Consider the following 18,407-nt stretch of genomic DNA (forward strand, 5'->3'; position numbering starts at 1 on the left):
CAGTCAATGATATTGTAATAGTGAAGTAAGGAGACAGAAGGTAACTAAATTTGTGGTGAATATAGCATAAAGTATAAATTTGTCAAATCACTAAGTTGTACACCTGAAACTAATGTAACATTGTGTGTCAACTGTACTCAAATTAAAAAAATAATAATTTTCTGTAGGGACATTATATAGGAAAATAGAGTAGTCATATAATCAATGTTAGATTTGTCAAGAAAAAATTCAAAGATTTGGAAATAAAAGAGATGATTGCCTTTTTAAAGGAGTGTTAGAGGTTCCCTTCAGGGATTAACTGATATTATAGGGTTATACACCTTTGACTGTCTTTCTATGACTATCTTATAACTCTATAGCGGTAGAAATTATGTTGTAGAAAACTGATATTTCTCGGGGTGCCTGGGTGGCTCAGTTGGTTAAGCGTTTGCTTTCAGCTCGGGTCATGATCCCAGGGTCCTGGGATTGAGCCCCACGTTGGGCTCTCTGCTCCGAGGGGGCCTGCTTTACCCTCTCCCTGCCACTCCCCCTGCTTGTACTCTTTCTCTCTCACTGTCAAATAAATAAAATCTTAAAAAAAAAAGAAAAGAAAACTCATATTTCTCAAATGATTCTCATTCATAGCAATACAAGTAAATTGTGTCCTGTAGAGATATAATTCATTTCTATTCTGTGGAAAAGATAATTTCAAACATATTTTAAGTTATTAACCAGTTTTCATCTATTAGCAAATTCATTTTAGCCGCTTTGTATGCCTATATATATATGTCTGTGCTTTAAATTTTTCTTTGAACTAGTTTTAACACCTTATTGTCTTCCTCATTAATTAATGAGTTAAATAAAATATTTGACAGTAAAAAAAAATAAATGAAAGGAAGAAAGAAAGAAACAAAAGAAGGAAGGAAGGTAAGAAGGAAGGAAGGAAGGGAGACAAATGTCCTTGTCTGTGATGTTGAGAATGAAGTGGAGGAGGGTAGAAGATGATATTGGGACAATCCAACCAAGAGATTGGATTGGAAGAGGGAGATAGAGATAGAATTGATGGATTCTGAAGTTTGGGGAAGTATAGCTGATAAAAGTTGTTGATGAAGTTGATAAAGGGAGTAAGAATTCTAAGCATTCATGTATAGCAATAAGGATTTTTGTTTGTTTTGTTTTTCCTGGAAGAATAGAGTTGTCATGTAGTAATATGAGAGAAACTGAAAAGAGCAAGTTAAAACAGAGTTCTGTTTTGGACATGTTGAATTTGAAAAACATATTAGTTAGCCAAGTGTAAGTATTTTGACATATGATTCTGGAGTTAAACAGGAATAACTGGTCTGGAGATAAAAATTTGAGTATCTTCAGGGGCCCCTGGGTGGCACAGTCAGTTAAGCATCTGACTCTTAGTTTAAGCTCAGGTCAGGATCTTAGGGTTGTGGGATTGAGCCCTGCCTCAGGCAATGTGCTCAGGACGGAGTCTGCTGGGGTTTCTCTCTCCCTCTCCCTCTGCACCTCCCTGTGCTCACTCTCTCTCTCTCTCAGCTAAATAAATAAATCTTTAAAAAACATTTGAGGATCTTCAAATGTTATTTAAAGCATAAGACTGGATCAAATGGATCAAGTAGAATAGACAAGAGTCTCAAGAATGGGGTTCTGGAACATGCTAGTGTTTTTTTGAAGTTGAAAATGTGAGGAAGAATCTGCTAGATAAGGGGAAAATCAAGAGGAAGTAAAGTCCTATACAAAATGCAGAAAATATCATACAAAGGGGGAAGCAGTGGCTTCCTATTAAATGCTATCTGCAGGTCAAGCATAACAAATAAATATTGAGTACTATAGCAGCAGGGAGCCTGGTTGAATTATGTTCAAGAAAGACAGAATAAAAATTAAGGCAGGACTGTACTGTACAAGGAAAACAAATGTGGCAATAACTGGAGGAGAATGGGTGGTGCAAATAAGATTTTCTCTTCGAAATGGAAGAAATAAACATATATTTGTATACTGATGGGAAATTCCTATTGAGAGAGAAACAACTGGTCTTGAAGAAAAGAGGCAAGACTGCGTTAAGTGGTGTATTAGTTGCTAGAGCTGTTATAAGAAATACCACAGACTGGGTGATTTAAACAACAGAAATTATTATTATTATTTTTTTTACAGTCCTGGAGGCTAGATCAAGGTGTTAACAGATTTTGTTTATTCTTTGGCCTCTCTTGTTGGCTTGCAGATGGCTGGCATCTTGCTGTGTGTCCTCACAAGGTTGCTCCTTAGTCTCTGAGTGCACAAGGCAGGTGCTTCTGTGTCCTAATTCCTTTCTGAGAACACAGTCACATTGGATTAGGACCCGACCTAATTAACCTATTTTAATTTAATCACCTCTTTAAAAATCTTATCTCCAAATATGGTTATATTCTATTATTAAGACTTCAGTGTATGAATTTGGGGGGGGGCACAGTTCAGCCCATAACAAGTGGTGTTTTTGAATATGTGAAAGGGTATGAAATTTAATGCACAGGCAGATGGACTGGCCTTATGATGACACAAAGAGAAACAGAATAAGATGCACCTGCTGATAGGAAGCTAGCTCTGATGGGGGAATGTGTAATGTTTTCTCTTTATTCATATTTTCTCAATGAAATTAGAAACAGCAACTAATAATCTTGTTGAGAATGAAAGGAAGAAGAAGTCAGAAATTTGAGAAATGAGGACACAGTATGGCTATTTAAGAAAGTGGTAGAGGGACGCCTGGGTGGCTCAGTTAAGTGGCTGCCTTCGGCTTAGGTCATGATTCCAGAGTCCTGGGATCGAGCCCCACATCGGGCCCCTTGCTCAGCGGGGAGCCTGCTTCTCCCTCTCCCTCTACCTGCTGCTCTCTCTCTCTCTCTATGTCAAATAAATAAATAAATAAAATCTTAAAAAAAAAAGAAAGAAAGTGGTAGAATATAAGAATTAAGAAATATAGTATGGTTTCTGGCTCTCTTCTTGAATATTGTGGTCATAAATTTGAAGTAAAACTAGTCAATGTTTTCCTCTAAATTTGTTTAGTTGTAAAAGAATGAGCATGAGATTGGTGTTGACTTTGATTGAACCAAAGTTTGTATTTTACCAGGTGAGAACAGTGAATGGAAAGCAGGCAAGGCAGTTGAGTCATTTTAATAAATGATTGACTAGGAACCCTCACTGGTAAAAGAGGAAAGTAAGAAATAAAGTCAGAGAGGGTGAGAGTGAAAAGGTAGCAGAATCTGTAACGTATAAGTCAGACGTGGGTAGAGAAGTCCTAGAGCTGAGTGACCAGAGAGAGCCCAGAAAGGACAGGGGCACTGTGCTAGAGACTGACATTTGGAAAAGTGACAGTTGCGGTCAGTGCTGATGTCTCAGTTAAAATCAGGATCGTGGGGTCTGAAGTAGGATGAATGATGCATCTGTGGAGTCATGAGGGAATTGAGAGAATCACCATATGGGTAAATCTGAAGAATTACAACAGCAATAGCATTGGAGATAATAATAATAAACCAGAGGTTAAAATTGTAAATGGCTGGGAAAGAATGGTCAGGGTCCTACAAATAATAGTGATAAAAGAAAGGGAGTATAATATTCTTTGATGGTATGAGCTTTATTTTATTTATTTTTTCCCAGCAAAGGCAAGAAACAATGGTCAAAAGTGGCAGTAAGTATCAAGGAAAATACCTAACTCATCACCAGGCCCAAAAGTACTATGGATTCAGGAGAGGAATATGAAGACGTAGAGTTTCTCTCTGTTCTGGAATCATAAAGTCTTTCTGGGGATAAGGGTAGTGTTTCTATAATTACACTGGATAAATATGGGTAGTTATGGATGTGATATATCAAAGCATAATCAACATATTTAGAGTGGATTCACCTTTATCCTCCTTACAGCTCATAGCAAGTGCTCAGAAATACTGTCAGTGAATGATTTATTTGCATGTGTGTTTGTTTATTCATTTGACAAACATTGGTAGAGGGAATTACTTTGTCCCAGATACGTTAAAGCACTTGGAAAATGTTAACCAGTTAATTTTCATAAGTAGAAACTGTTACTATCTCATTTTAAAAATGAGAAAACTGAGGTATGGAAAGATTAAGTAAATTGTTCAAGGTTATGTTTTAATGGTAATAAAAATATTTCTTCATCTCAAATTTAATTAAAGAAATTAGATATGAGAAGTTAATGTTCCTTCTGGGTTTACACAGAAAGTGTTAACCATTCAGTCATTGTAATAATTAATGATGAAAAAACAAACTACCTTTAAAATTAATCAGTTTAAGATTGATTTGAATCAACAAATCAGGCAAAATCATTCTTTCTAAATGACCAGAATGAATCTGAAGGACTGACATTATTCTTAATTTGACCAAACAAAACAAAACAAAACAAAACAAAACAAAACCCATTTACTGAGTACCAGGACTTTTTGGACACTTACCATTGTACACAAAAGCCTGAGAATAAATCCCCAAGTCTAAGGAGCTCACTGTCTCCAAGAATGCCCTGAAAACAGAGGTGTGGACGGGGCAGGCATGTGAAGTGATGCAAGCACAAAGGAAAGTCTCCCCACCCCCCCACGGGGGATTCACACGGGCTCAATTCACTAGAGTGACATTTGACATCTACTGAGGAGAGAACTAGATCCCCAGGCTGGTAGTAGGACAATCCAGGCAAATGGAATCCGAAGATCAAGAAAGGGTATAAAATTCAAAGGTCATTTAAAGGCAGAACCTGTTCTGGCAATGGTGAGATCCACACTGTGCCTAAGTGCAAATTGTCTCCATGGGGGATGCTGGAAGGGGGGCCTACTATAGGAGTGATATGATCATATTTACTTACTAAAGCACAGATGGTAGGACTGGATTGGACAGAAACTAGTATTATGATGAACTAAATGGTGTCCAGCAATAATCCAGCAGAGAAATAACCAACCTCACCTGGCACCAAACTCCTCCTTGCTCTACCTGATCAAACCATGCTGGCATCCTTAAGTTCTTCTTTCTTGCCAAATGTCCTTTCAGTACAGTCTTTTGCACAGGATTTGCCTTCCATATGTAATGCGTTTCTCTTTCTAGTTAAACTCTACTCACTCTTCAGATTGAAATTAAATTGTCAGATCCTCAAAGAAGCCCTAACATCCCTGACCTGGTTAATATCCCCTTTCATATGCACTAACTCACCAAGGACCTCTTATTCTAGCACTAAACTCAGGTACGGATTTACATGCATTTATAGAACCATTTGATCAATTTCTGTCTCCACCATTAGACTGGAAACTTCCTGAAATCGGGGATTCATGTCAGGTTTTACTCATCCTTATATGCCCAGCACAGTGCCAGGCACATAATAGGTACATAGAACTACCAGCTGAATAAAGAAAAGCTTGGACTAAGGGAATGGAAGTGGGAAGTGAGAAGTAAATGGGAATTTTGAACTAAGAGAATGTATAACTAAGTGAATATTGTTGGATGCTATCTTAAGAGTAAGTCACATTTAAGAAATAACTTCAAAATTATATAGTAACAAATCTCATATGTACAACAATCGATAGAAGGAGAAAAGAAGGCATGTGAATTCAATTCTTTGATTTTGAAAAAAATGAATAGACATAGAGTTTGCTACAGTGGTTAAGGAAACTATGGAAATGTTATTATTTCCTCTAGCTGAAATTTCTTCTCTTGTATACTTTTTGTCACCCTATTGCTTTCTTGTCATCCCCACCTTATTCATATTTCAAGACATAGCTAAAACCCATCTCCTTCATGATGCTTATTATAATATTCAATCAATATTGATTAATAGATTGCTACATTCAAACCCCTAGGTCTGGTTAATGTGTGTTTAATTATCTTTTCTCCCTGATTTCACAGGTAAAATATTCACAACAGTAATAGATCTACACAACTACCAGCAGGAAGCTAACTAGATGATTGATGAACAACACATGGAGTCATTTTTTCACTCTCAACAAATATTTTTCCTAGTGGCAGAATATCTGGATTTCAGATGTGATAATTACCTAACTGTATACCTTACTTACATTGTTTTGATGACAGAAATTTGTTATCAAAGTGACCAATTATTTTACTATTTTTATGCTTATTTTTTACTCTATGCTACTTTGACTTTTTTTTCAAAATTATTTGCAAAATATCAAAATCCTAAGTCCAACTTTAACAGCTGGTAGCTGTATTCATAAAGTCTAAATCTGAAAAAGTTGATTAACTAGATTGACTGAGTCAGTGAATTGTTATGAACAGTATCTTCAAGTCTGTGTCTTATAAATTTTAATAGAACATAAAAGCTTAATCTCATGTCATATTTCCACCTACTCTCCTTCCTGCTGCTTTTTCATGTGTACAGTATTCTTCTCTGCCAGGTATCTAAGAAGTAACATTGCATAATACTTGTCTCCCCTTTCTTGTTAGTCGAGAGGCATGGATATTTTATTTAAAAAAATACATAAAAGAGTCTTTTTAAAAAACAAATAAGACATGATAAATCAGTAACAGAACATTTTTTTGTTATTATGAAGTATTTCTTTTATCTTTATGCCCTTAGAAATAGACTTGGGTATAAAGTCTCACATTTACAGCTCAAAGTTATTTTGCTATTTTTGTTCTTGTTATTTCCGACAGAAATATTTTTAATGTAATGAAACATACCCAATTAAAAGTATAAAGAACTAGAAAAATGGACTTTGTGGAATAAAAGGAGTTCAAATTAATCAAAAGCTATATTAAAGAACCACAGGCTATGTAATAGATTGAAAATAAATGGGGGTCTTATAAGTGTGAGAGAGTGTGTATGTGTGCGTGTGTGAGAGAAAGAGAAAGAAAAAGAATACATGAATGTTTTAGGCAGCATTGCACAGTGGATCAAGGAATATGTCTGAATATAACATCATAGTAACAATTAGGAAAATTTTTTCAGTCTGATATAGTGAAATGAATACAGACTTTCGTGAGAAAAATCTATACCTTAGTATAGACTGACATCCTGTTTTTCTTATCTATAAATTGAGGACAGTAAAATTTGCCATTCTAACATGGATAACTACTAAGGATGCAGTAAGAAAAAAACCACACATGTAAAAACACTTTGAAAATAGTAAGGACCTCTGGCATAGTGATGGCATGATGTGTTAAGTGGGTAGAACTAAGGGCTAACACTAATACCAATAATACCATAATCATTTATTGAAAGCTAGTTTTATCCACTTACTAAGCACTTCGCATGTATTATTTTTATTTCATCCTCACAACAACCCTATGATATACTTACTGTTACGTTCCATGTTTCAAGATAAGGAACACATAGCTTAAAGAATTAAATTAGTCCCTCAAGGTCACTCAAGCAGAAGTCAGAGTTAACCCAACACCTAGTGTGACCAGCAAGCCTAAAGCCTTTAACTTAAGGCCTACTGCTTCTTTTCCTCTTCTGTTTTAATCTCAGGACCTGCCAGAGCTCCCATTTCATGGTGTATCCTGTATTTTATCCTCCAGCACTTTTGTGTACCTATGTTTCTTCCCCACTAGCCTGGGAATATATTACAATCAGTGCTGGAACCTCACACATCTTGGTATCCCCAAAACATAGCAATATGCCAAACTCTAGGAAAGAAGAGTAAATATTGGCTTAATGACTGGTTGAACACATTTCAGTTTATTGTTTTAATCAAAACCACATTATCTGTAAGTAATAATGGTTATCAAAATGCACTGGGTAACTCAAATATGCATCATAGTCCTTATAAACATTTGGTTGTCAAAAGTAAAAAAATTAAACAGGTTTCCTTCTACTCTCAAAACAAACTATTACTTTTAAAAGTCCCAATATTTTGGGCGGCCTTTGATTTGTCTTCTTTTATTCAATAAATTAATGGATATATTTATGACTTGATGAATCATTATAGTACATAATATTTTTGTTAAACAACTTACCTAGTGCTTCCCATATGTCAGGCACAGCTCTACATGTCATGTTAGTTTAATCTTCATAACAATCCTATGAAGAAGGCATTATTGGGGCACCTGGGTGGCTCAGTTGGTTAAGCAGTTGCCGTCGGCTCAGGTCATGATTTCAGGGTCCTGGGATCGAGCCCCACGTGGGGATCCCCGTTAAGCAGGGACCTAAAAAAAAAAGAAAAGAAGGTACTATTATTATCCCTGTTTCACAGAAGAACAAGTCAGCAACTTGTCCAACGTCACGGGAGGTACTAGCATTTAAACGCCTGAATCTGGACTTGAGAGCTATGTTCTTAAAGGGTCACACTATCATCTCTTTGTTTCATGGGGTCTGCTAACTCACTTATAATTCAGAGAACTCCAAGTTTCCTCCTAATAGTGAGAATTCTTTCTTCACAGTAGCTCCCCCTTACCCCCATGTTTTTGGGACATTTTAAAAATATGGTTCATCAATGTATAATTTACAGCTAGTAAAATACACCCTGCCTCTCCGTGTTTATTTCAGTGAGTTTTGACAAATGTACACAGTTATGTAAGCACTGCCATGATGAAGATATGGAAGATTTCTATCATCCCCAAAAGTTTCCTCAAGCTCCTTTTCAGTCAACCCCCAACACCATCCTCAGTCCTTAGAAGCCATTGATCTGATATCTATCCTTATATATTACCTTTTCCAAATTATTGTATTAACAGAATCATGTAATACTAGCCTTTTGTATCTGGATCTTCATAAAATATTACACTTTTGAGATTCATCCACGTTGTTGTATGGACCAGTAGTTTGTTCCTTTTTATTGCTGATTGGTATTCCATTTTATGGATGTCCCACAATCTCTTTAGCTGTTCATCAGTTGAAGGACACGGTATAGTTTCCAGGATGGAAAACTATCAATAAAGTGTCTGTGAACATTTACAAACATAACCATATATGTGGACATATATTTTTATATCTCTAGGCATAGGATAGTGGGGTCATGTGACAAGTATATTTTTAACGGTGTAGGAATCAGCCAAACTACCTTCTCGTGTGGCTGTACTATTTAAATTCTCACCAAGGATATATAAGATTTCCAGTTGCTTTGCATCCTTGGTAATACTTGGTATTTCCAGGTTGGGTTTTTGTTTTATTTATTTTACAGACATTTCTGTATGCACATAATAATATTCCATTGTGATTTTAACTTGCAATTTCCACATGACTAATGCTTTGAACATCTTTTCTTTTAATTACCATCTATACATCTTCTTTGGTGAAGTATCTATTCAAACATTTTTTCCATTTTAAAAATTGGATTATTTTCATAAAATTGGATTGCAGGAATTTTTATGTAATCCGGTTGCAAATCCTTTATCAGATGTTTTGCAAATATTTTCTTCTAATGTGCCTTTTCATTTTCTTAGAGATATCTTTGTACTCATTATTATTTTTAATTAGGATAAAATACTTACACAATTTTCTATCTTGATAATTTTAAGTGTACATTTCAGTGGCATTAAGTACATTCACATTGTTGTGTGACCATCACCACTATATATCTCTGGAAATTTTTATACCTTGAAAAATTGAAACTCTATACCCATCAAATACAACTCACCATTTCCTGTTCCTCCCCAGCCCCTAGCAACTATCACTCTACTTTCTGTCTAAGAATTTGACAACTCTAGGTCCTCATATAAGAGGAATCATACAGTATTTGTTCCTTTGTGATTAACTTTATTCATCTAGCTTAATGTCCTCAAGGTTCATCTATGTTGTATCATGTGTCAGAATTTCCCTCCTTTTTAAGGCTGAAAAATCTCCCATTGTATGTATATGCTACATTTTATTTACTCATTCATCCAGAGATAGACATCTGATAGACATCCATAGATAAACATTCTACCTTTGGCTATTATGAATAATGCTGCCATGAATATAGTTGTACAATACCCATCACGTCCGCAGCTGCTTTCAATTCTTTTGGATATGTACCCACAGTGGAATTACTAGATCGTATTTTTAGTATTTTCAGGAAATGCCATACTATTTTTCATGGCAGATACACCATTTTATAATCTAACCAATAGCGCACCAGGGTTCTAGTTTCTCTACAATCTTGCCAACACCAGTTATTTTCTGTTATTTTGATTGCAACCATCCTAAGAGGTGTGAAGAAGTAACTCATTGTACTTTTGAGTTGCATTTTCCTAATTATGAATGATTTTGAACATCCTTTAATGTGCTTATTGACTATATATCTGCTTTGAAGAAATGTCTATTTAAGCTCTGCTCACTTTTTGGATTGGGTTGTTTTTTTATTGTTGAGTTGGGGGAGTTCTATATATTCTAGATATTAACTCCTTATGAGAAATACAATTTGCAAATATTTCTCCTATTCCATTGGTTGCCTTTTCACTCTATTGATTGTGTCCTTTGATGCACAGAAGTTTAAATTCTATATAGCTCAATTTATCTATTTTTTTCTTTTGTTCCCTGTAATTTTGGTATCATATGAAAGAAATCCAATGCCATGAAGATTCTTCCTAAAATTTTATAGTTCCAGATTTACCATTTAGATCTTTGATCCATTTTGAGTTAATTCTTGTATATGATATAAAGTAAGGGTCTAACTCCATTCTTTTGCATGTGAATATTCAGTATTCCCAAAACCATTTGATTAAAAGAGTTCCCTTTCCCCATTAAGTGCTCTTGGCACCCTTGTCAAAAATGATTTAATCATATATGCAAGGATTATTTCTGGCCTCTCTATTCTATTCCATTGGCCTGTAGGTCTGTCTTTATGCCAGTACCACTTTGTGTTGATTACTGCAGTTTTGTAGGAAGCTTGAAATCAGGAAGTACAAGACTTCCAACTTTGTGCTTTTTCTTTTTTTTTTTTTCCAACTTTGTGCTTTTTCAACATTGTTTTGGTTGTTTGGGGTTTCTTGAGATTCTATATGAATATCAGAAGGGACATTTCTATCTCTGCAAAAAACATCATGGGAATTTCAATAGAAATTACACTGAATGGGAGGATTGCTCTGTGTAGTATTGACATCTGTGTCATCTTATCTGAAAACACAGAATGTGTTTTCTTTTATTGGTGTCTTCTTTAATTTCTTTCAGCACTATTTTTAAGTGTGTAAGTGTTTTTGCCTCTTTGGTTAAGTTTGTTCCTAAGTGGGTTTTTTTTTTTATTGTAAATGGAAATGTTTTCTTAATTTCCTCTTGTATTATTCATTGTTAGTGTATAGAACTGCAATTGATTTCTGTGTTGATTAACTGATTTCTGTGTGTTGCTTTGTATCCTGCAACTTCGCTAATCTTTTATTAGTTCTGTGTGTGTGTGTATTTATATACATATATGATCATATCATCTGTGAAGGTAGCTATTTTTACTTCTTCTTTTCTATTTTGGATGCTTTTTATTTTTTTTCTTCCCTAATTTCTCTACTCCCATGTTAAATAGAAGTGGTGAAAGTGAACATGCTTGTCTTGTTCCTGATCTTAGAAAGTTTTCAGTCTTTCACAATGGAGTATAATGTTAGCTGTGAAATATGCATATATGGTCTTTATTTTGTTGAGATAGTTTCCTTCTATTCCTAGTTTATTAAATGTTTTATAATGAAAAGTTGTTGAATTTTGTCAATGCTTTTCTGAGATGATCATGTGCTTGAGTGTTTTTCTCTTCATACTGGCAATGTTATATATTACATTGATTTTCATATGTTGAACCATCTTTGCGTTCCAGAAATAAATCCCATTTGGTCATGGAATTGTAATTCTTTTAATATGCTGTTGAACACCTGTTTGCTAGTATTTTGTTGTTTTTTTGTGGGGTTTTTTGTATTAATATCCATCAGGAATATTTGTCTATAGTTTCCTTGTAGTGTCTTTGTTTGACTTTGGTATCAGATCATGTCCACATAGAATGAGTTTGTGTTTCCTCTTCTTTCATTTTTTGGAAGAATTTCAGAAAGAATGGTGTCAGGTCTTCTTTAAATGTTTTGCAGAATTCTCCAGTGAAGCCATCTGGTCCTGACCTTTTCTTTGTTTGGATATTTTTGATTACTAATTCAATCTCAATACTAGTTACTTGTCTCCTCAGAATTTCTACTTCTTCATGATTCAGTCTTGGTAGATTGCATTTTTCCTAGGAATCTGCCCATTTCATCTGATGTTATCCAACTTGTTAACACTAAGCAATGCATTTTAAAGTGCAGAACTTTAATTTTGATAAAGTTCATTTTACCGATTAAGCTTAAACCACTGATCCACCAGGTGCCCCATACAGGTACCTTTTTCACAAATAACTGGCCACATATATATAAGCCTATTTTTCACTTTCTATTATGCTTCATTTCTTTATATGTCTATTCACTTTTGTCTTGATTACTACAGTTGTATTAATCGGTAATATAAGTCCTCCAACTTTGTTTTTTCTTTTCAAAATTATTTACCTCTTCTAGGTTATTTGCCTAGATTTTATAAGCAGCTTGTCAATTTCTACTTAAAATCTTCTGGATTTTTTAACTCATTTTGCATGTAATATATTGGTCAAGTAGGTTATTAATTTCCTAAGAATATTAAACCTTTTGATATCCGAATATGGTATAATTCTTCCTTTTTTTACGTCTTCTTTAATTTCATCAGCAAAGTTATATGGTTCTTAGTATACAATAACTAGCATATGTTTTGTTAGATTTATACAAATTTGATGTTTTATAATACTATTTAAGTTTCCATTTTTATTTCAATTTTGTATTATTTTTATTTCAATCTCCAAATGTGTGCTGTTAGAGCATTGTAATAGTGTCAATTTTTGTATATGACCTTGTATTGTGAAACCTTGATAAAAACAAATAAGAGTTTTAATAAATGTTGAAGATTCCATGGTACATTTTTTTGAGATATAATTGACATATAATATTGTGTAAGTTTTAAAAAAATATATTGTGTAACTTTAAGGTGTACAACATATTGAATTGGTATCATTGGATTTTATGTATTTTTTTTTTTTACTTTTTTACTTTACTTTTTATTTTTTTTTATTTTTTTGTTTTATTGTTGTTTTTATTTTTTTATTTATTTTGTGTGTGTGTGTGGTTTTTTTAATTATGTTATGTTAATCACCATACATTACATCATTAGTTTTAGATGTAGTGTTCCACGATTCATTGTTAGTGTATAACACCCAGTGCTCCATGCAGTACATGCCCTCTTTAATACCCATCACCAGGCCAATCCATCCCCCCACACCCCTACCCTCTTGAACCATCGGTTTGTTTTTCAGAGTCCATAGTATCTCATGGTTCATCTCCCCCTCCGATTTCCCCCTTTCATTCTTCCCTTCCCGTTGCTATCTTCTTCTTCTTCTTCTTTTTTAACATAAAATATATTATTTGTTTCAGAGGTACAGGTCTCTGATTCAACAGTCTTACACAATTCACAGCGCTCACCATAGCACATACCCTCCCCAATATCTATCACCCAGCCACCCCATCCCTCCCACCCCCCACCACTCCAGCAACCCTGTCTGTTTCCTGAGATTAAGAATTCCTCATATCAGTGAGGTCATATGATACATGTCTTTCTCTGATTGACTTATTTCGCTCAGCATAACACTCCAGTTCTATCCACATCGTTGCAAATGGCAAGATTTCATTCCTTTTGATGGCGGCATAATATTCCATTGTGTATATATACATCTTCTTTATCCATTCATCTGTCAATGGACATCTTGGCTCTTTCCATAGTTTGGCTACCGTGGACATTGCTGCTATAAACATTAGGGTGCACGTGCCCATGCTCCTTTGGAGAGCTACATTTGTATCTTTAGGGTAAATACCCAGTAGTGCAATTGCTGGGTAATAGGGTAGCTCTATTTTCAACTTTTTGAGGAACATCCATACTGTTTTCCAGAGTGGCTGCACCAGCTTGCATTCCCACCAACAGTGTAGGAGGGTCCCCCTTTCTCCGCATCCCTGCCAACATCTGTCATTTCCTAACTTGTTAATTTTAGCCATTCTGACTGGTGTGAGGTGGTATCTCATTGAGGTTTTGATTTGGATTTCCCTGATGGCGAGCGATGTTGAGCACTTTTTCATGTGTCTGGTGGTCATTTGGATAACTTCTTTGGAAAAATATCTGTTCATGTCTTCTGCCCATTTCTTGATTGGATCAGTTGTTCTTTGGGTTTTGAGTTTAAGAAGTTCTTTATAGATTTTGGATACTAGCCCTTTATCTGATATGTCATTTGCAAATATCTTCTACCATTCTGTCGGATGTCTTTTGGCTGTGTTGACTGTTTCTTTTGCTATGCAAAACTTTCTATCTTGATGAAGTCCCAATAGTTCAGTTTTGCCCTTGCTTCCCTTGCCTTTGGCAATGTTTCTAGGAAGAATTTGCTGCGGCTGAGGTTGAAGAGGTTGCTGCCTGTGTTCTGTTTAGGATTTGATGGACTCCTGTCTCACATTGAGGTCTTTCAACCATTTTGAGTCTATTTTTGTGTGTGGTGTAAGGAAATGGTCCAGTTTCATTCTTCTGCATGTGGCTGTCCAATTTTCCCAACACCATTTGTTGAAAAGACTGTCTTTTTTCTATTGGACATTCTTTCCTGCTTTGTCAAAGATTACTTGACCATAGAGTTGAGGGTCCATTTCTGGGCTATTCTGTTCCATTGATTTTTGTGTCTGTTTTTGTGCCAGTACCATACTCTCTTGATGATGACAGCTTTGTAATAGAGCTTGAAGTCCAGAATTGTGATGCCACCAGCTTTGCTTTTCCTTTTCAACATTCCTCTGGCTATTCAGGGTCTTTTCTGGTTCCATACAAATTTTAGAATTATTTGTTCCATTTCTTTGAAAAAAGTTGATGGTATTTTGATAGGGATTGCATTGAATGTGTAGATTGCTCTAGGTAGCATTGACATCTTCACAATATTTGTTCTTCCAATCCATGAGCATGGGACATTTTTTCATTTCTTTGTGTCTTCCTCAATTTCTTTCATGAGGATTTTATAGTTTTCTGAGTACAGATCCTTTGCCTCTTTGGTTAGATTTATTCCTAGGTATCTTATGGTTTTGGGTGCAGTTGTAAATGGGATCGATTCCTTAATTTCTCTTTTTTCTGTCTTGTTGTTGGTGTATAGGAATGCCACTGATTTCTGTGCATTGATTGTATATCCTGCCACTTTACTGAATTCCTGTATGAGTTCTAGCAGTTTTGGGGTGGAGTCTTTGGGGTTTTCTACATAAAGGATCATATCATCTGCAAAGAGTGAGAGTTTGACTTCTTTGCTGATTTGGATGCCTTTTACTTCTTTTTGTTGTCTGATTGCTGTGGCTAGGACTTCTAATACTATGTTGAATAGCAGTGGTGATAGTGGACATCCCTGCCGTGTTCCTGACCTTAGGAGGAAAACTCTGTTTTTCCCCATTGAGAATGATATTCGCTGTGGGTTTTTCATAGATGGCTTTTATGATATTGAGGTATGTACCCACTATCCCTATACTCTGAAGAGTTTTGATCAAGAAAGGATGCTGTACTTTGTCAAATGCTTTTTCTGCATCTATTGAGAGGATCCTATGGTTCTTGTTCTTTCTTTTATTAATGTATTGTATCACATTGATTGATTTGCGGACGTTGAGCCAACCTTGCAGCCAGGGATAAATCCCACTTGGTCATGATGAATAATCCCTTTAATGTACTGTTGGATCCTATTGGCTAGGATTTTGGTGAGAATTTTTGCATCCATATTCATCAATGATATTGGTCTGTAGTTCTCCTTTTTGATGGGGTCTTTTTCTAGTTTTGGGATCAATGTAATGCTGACCTCATAAAACGAGTTTGGAAGTTTTCCTTCCATTTCTATTTTTTGGAACAGTTTCAGAAGAATAGGTATTAATTCTTCTTTAAATATTTGGCAGAAAAAAAAAATAAATAAATATTTGGTAGAATTCCCCTGGGAAGCCATCTGGCCCTGGGCTTTTGTTTTTTGGAAGATTTTTGATTACTGCTTCAATTTCCTTAGTGGTTATAGGTCTGTTCAGGTTTTCTATTTCTTCCTGGTTCAGTTTTGGTAGTTGATACATCTCTAGGAATGCATCCATTTCTTCCAGGTTATCTAATTTGCTGGCATAGAGTTGCTCATAATATGTTCTTATAATTCTTCATATTTCTTTGGTGTTGGTTGTGATCTCACCTCTTTCATTCATGATTTTATTTATTTGGGTCCTTTCTCTCTTTTTTTTTTTTTTTTTGATAAGTCTGGCCAGGGGTTTATCAATCTTGTTAATTCTTTCAAAGAACCAGCTCCTAGTTTTGTTGATCTGTTCTACTGTTCTTTTGGTTTCTATTTCATTGATTTCTGCTCTGATCTTTATTATTTCTCTTCTGCTGGGTTTAGGCTTTATTTGCTGTTCTTTCTCCAGCTCCTTTAGGTGTAGGGTTAGGTTGTGTGTTGGGGACCTTTCTTATTTCTTGAGAAAGGCTTGTATTGCTATACTCTTAGGACTGCTTTTGCTGCATCCCAAAGATTTTGAACAGTTGTGTTTTCATTTTCATTTGTTTCCATGAATTTTTTTAACTCTACTTTAATTTCCTGGTTGACACATTCATTCTTTAGTAGGATGCTCTTTAGCCTCCATGTATTTGAGTTCTTGCCAACTTTCCTCTTGTGATTGAGTTCTAGTTTCAAAGCACTCTGGTCTGAAAATATGCAGGGAATGATCCCAATCTTTTGGTACCAGTTGAGACCTGATTTGTGACCTAGGATGTGATCTATTCTGGAGAATGTTCCATGGGCACTAGAGAAGAATGTGTATTCCATTGCTTTGGGATGGAATGTTCTGAATATATCTGTGAAGTCCATTTGCTCCAGTGTGTCATTTAAAGTCTTTATTTCCTTGTTGATCTTTTGCTTAGATGATCTGTCCATTTCAGTGAGGGCGGTGATAAAGTCCTCTACTATTATTGTATTGTTGTCAATGTGTTTCTTTGCTTTTGTTATTAACTGCCTTATATAATTGGCTGCTCCCATGTTGGGGCATAAATATTTATAATTGTTAGATCTTCTTTTTGGATAGACCCTTTAAGTAGGATATAGTGTCCTTCCTCATCCCTTATTACAGTCTTTGGTTTAAAATCTAATTTGTCTGATAGAAGGATTGGCACCCCAGCTTTTTTTGGTGTCCATTAGCATGGTAAATGGTTTTCCACCCCCTCACTTTCAATCCAGGGGTGTCTTTGGGTCTAAAATGAGTCTCTTGCAGACAGCATATCGATGGGTCTTGTTTTTTTTTATCCAATCTGATAGCCTGTGTCTTTTGATTGGGGCATTTTGCCCATTTACATTCAGGGTAAGTATTGAAAGATAGGAATTTAGTGCCACTGTATTGCCTGTAAGGTGACTGTTACTGTATATTGTCTGTGTTCCTTTCTGGTCTATGTTACTTTTAGGCTCTCTCTTTGCATAGAGGACCCCTTTCAATATTTCTTGTAGGGCTGGTTTCGTGTTTGCAATTTCCTTTAGTTTTTGTTTGTTCTGGAAGCTTTTTATCTCTCCTTCTATTTTCAATGACAGCCTAGCTGGATATAGCATTCTTGGTTGCATATATTTCTCATTTAGTGCTCCAAATATATCATGCCAGTCTTTTCTGGCCTGCCAGGTCTCTGTGGATAGGTCTGTTGCCAATCTAATGTTTCTACCATTGTAGGTTACAGATCTCTTGTCCCGAGCTGCTTTCAGGATTTTCTCTTTGTCTCTGAGACTCATAACTTTTACTATCAGATGTCGGGGTGTTGAGCTATTTTTATTGATTTTGAGAGGGGTTCTCTCTGCCTCTTGGATTTTGATGCCTGTTTCCCTCCCCAAATTAGGGAAGTTCTCTGCTATAATTTGCTCCAATATACCTTCTGCCCCTCTCTCTCTTTCTTCTTCTTCTGGGATCCCAATTATTCTAATATTGTTTCATCTTATGTTATTGCTTATCTCTCGAAATCTGCCTTCGTGATCCAGTAGTTGTTTATCTCTCTTTTTCTCAGCTTCTTTATTTTCCATCATTTCGTCTTCTATATCACTGATTCTCTCCTCTGCCTCATTTATCCTAGCAGTTAGAGCCTCCATTTTTTATTGCACCTCATTAATAGCCTTTTTGATTTTGACTTGGTTAGATTTTAGTTCTTTTATTTCTCCAGAAAGGGTTTCTCTAATATCTTCCATGCTTTTTCAAGCCCAGCTAGTATCTTTAAAATCATCATTATGAACTCTAGTTCTGACATCTTACTAATGTCTGTATTGATTAGGTCCCTGGCAGTCAGTACTGCCTCTTGTTCTTCTTTTTGAGGTGATTTTTTCCATCTTGTCATTTTGTCCAGAGAAGAATAAATGAATGAGAGAACAAAGTGCTAACAGGGTAACAATGTCCCCAGAAAAATATACACTAAACAAATCAGAAGAGACCTGAAACCAGGG

Source organism: Neomonachus schauinslandi, chromosome 3 (assembly GCF_002201575.2).
Source record: "Neomonachus schauinslandi chromosome 3, ASM220157v2, whole genome shotgun sequence".
NCBI lineage: Eukaryota > Metazoa > Chordata > Mammalia > Carnivora > Phocidae > Neomonachus > Neomonachus schauinslandi.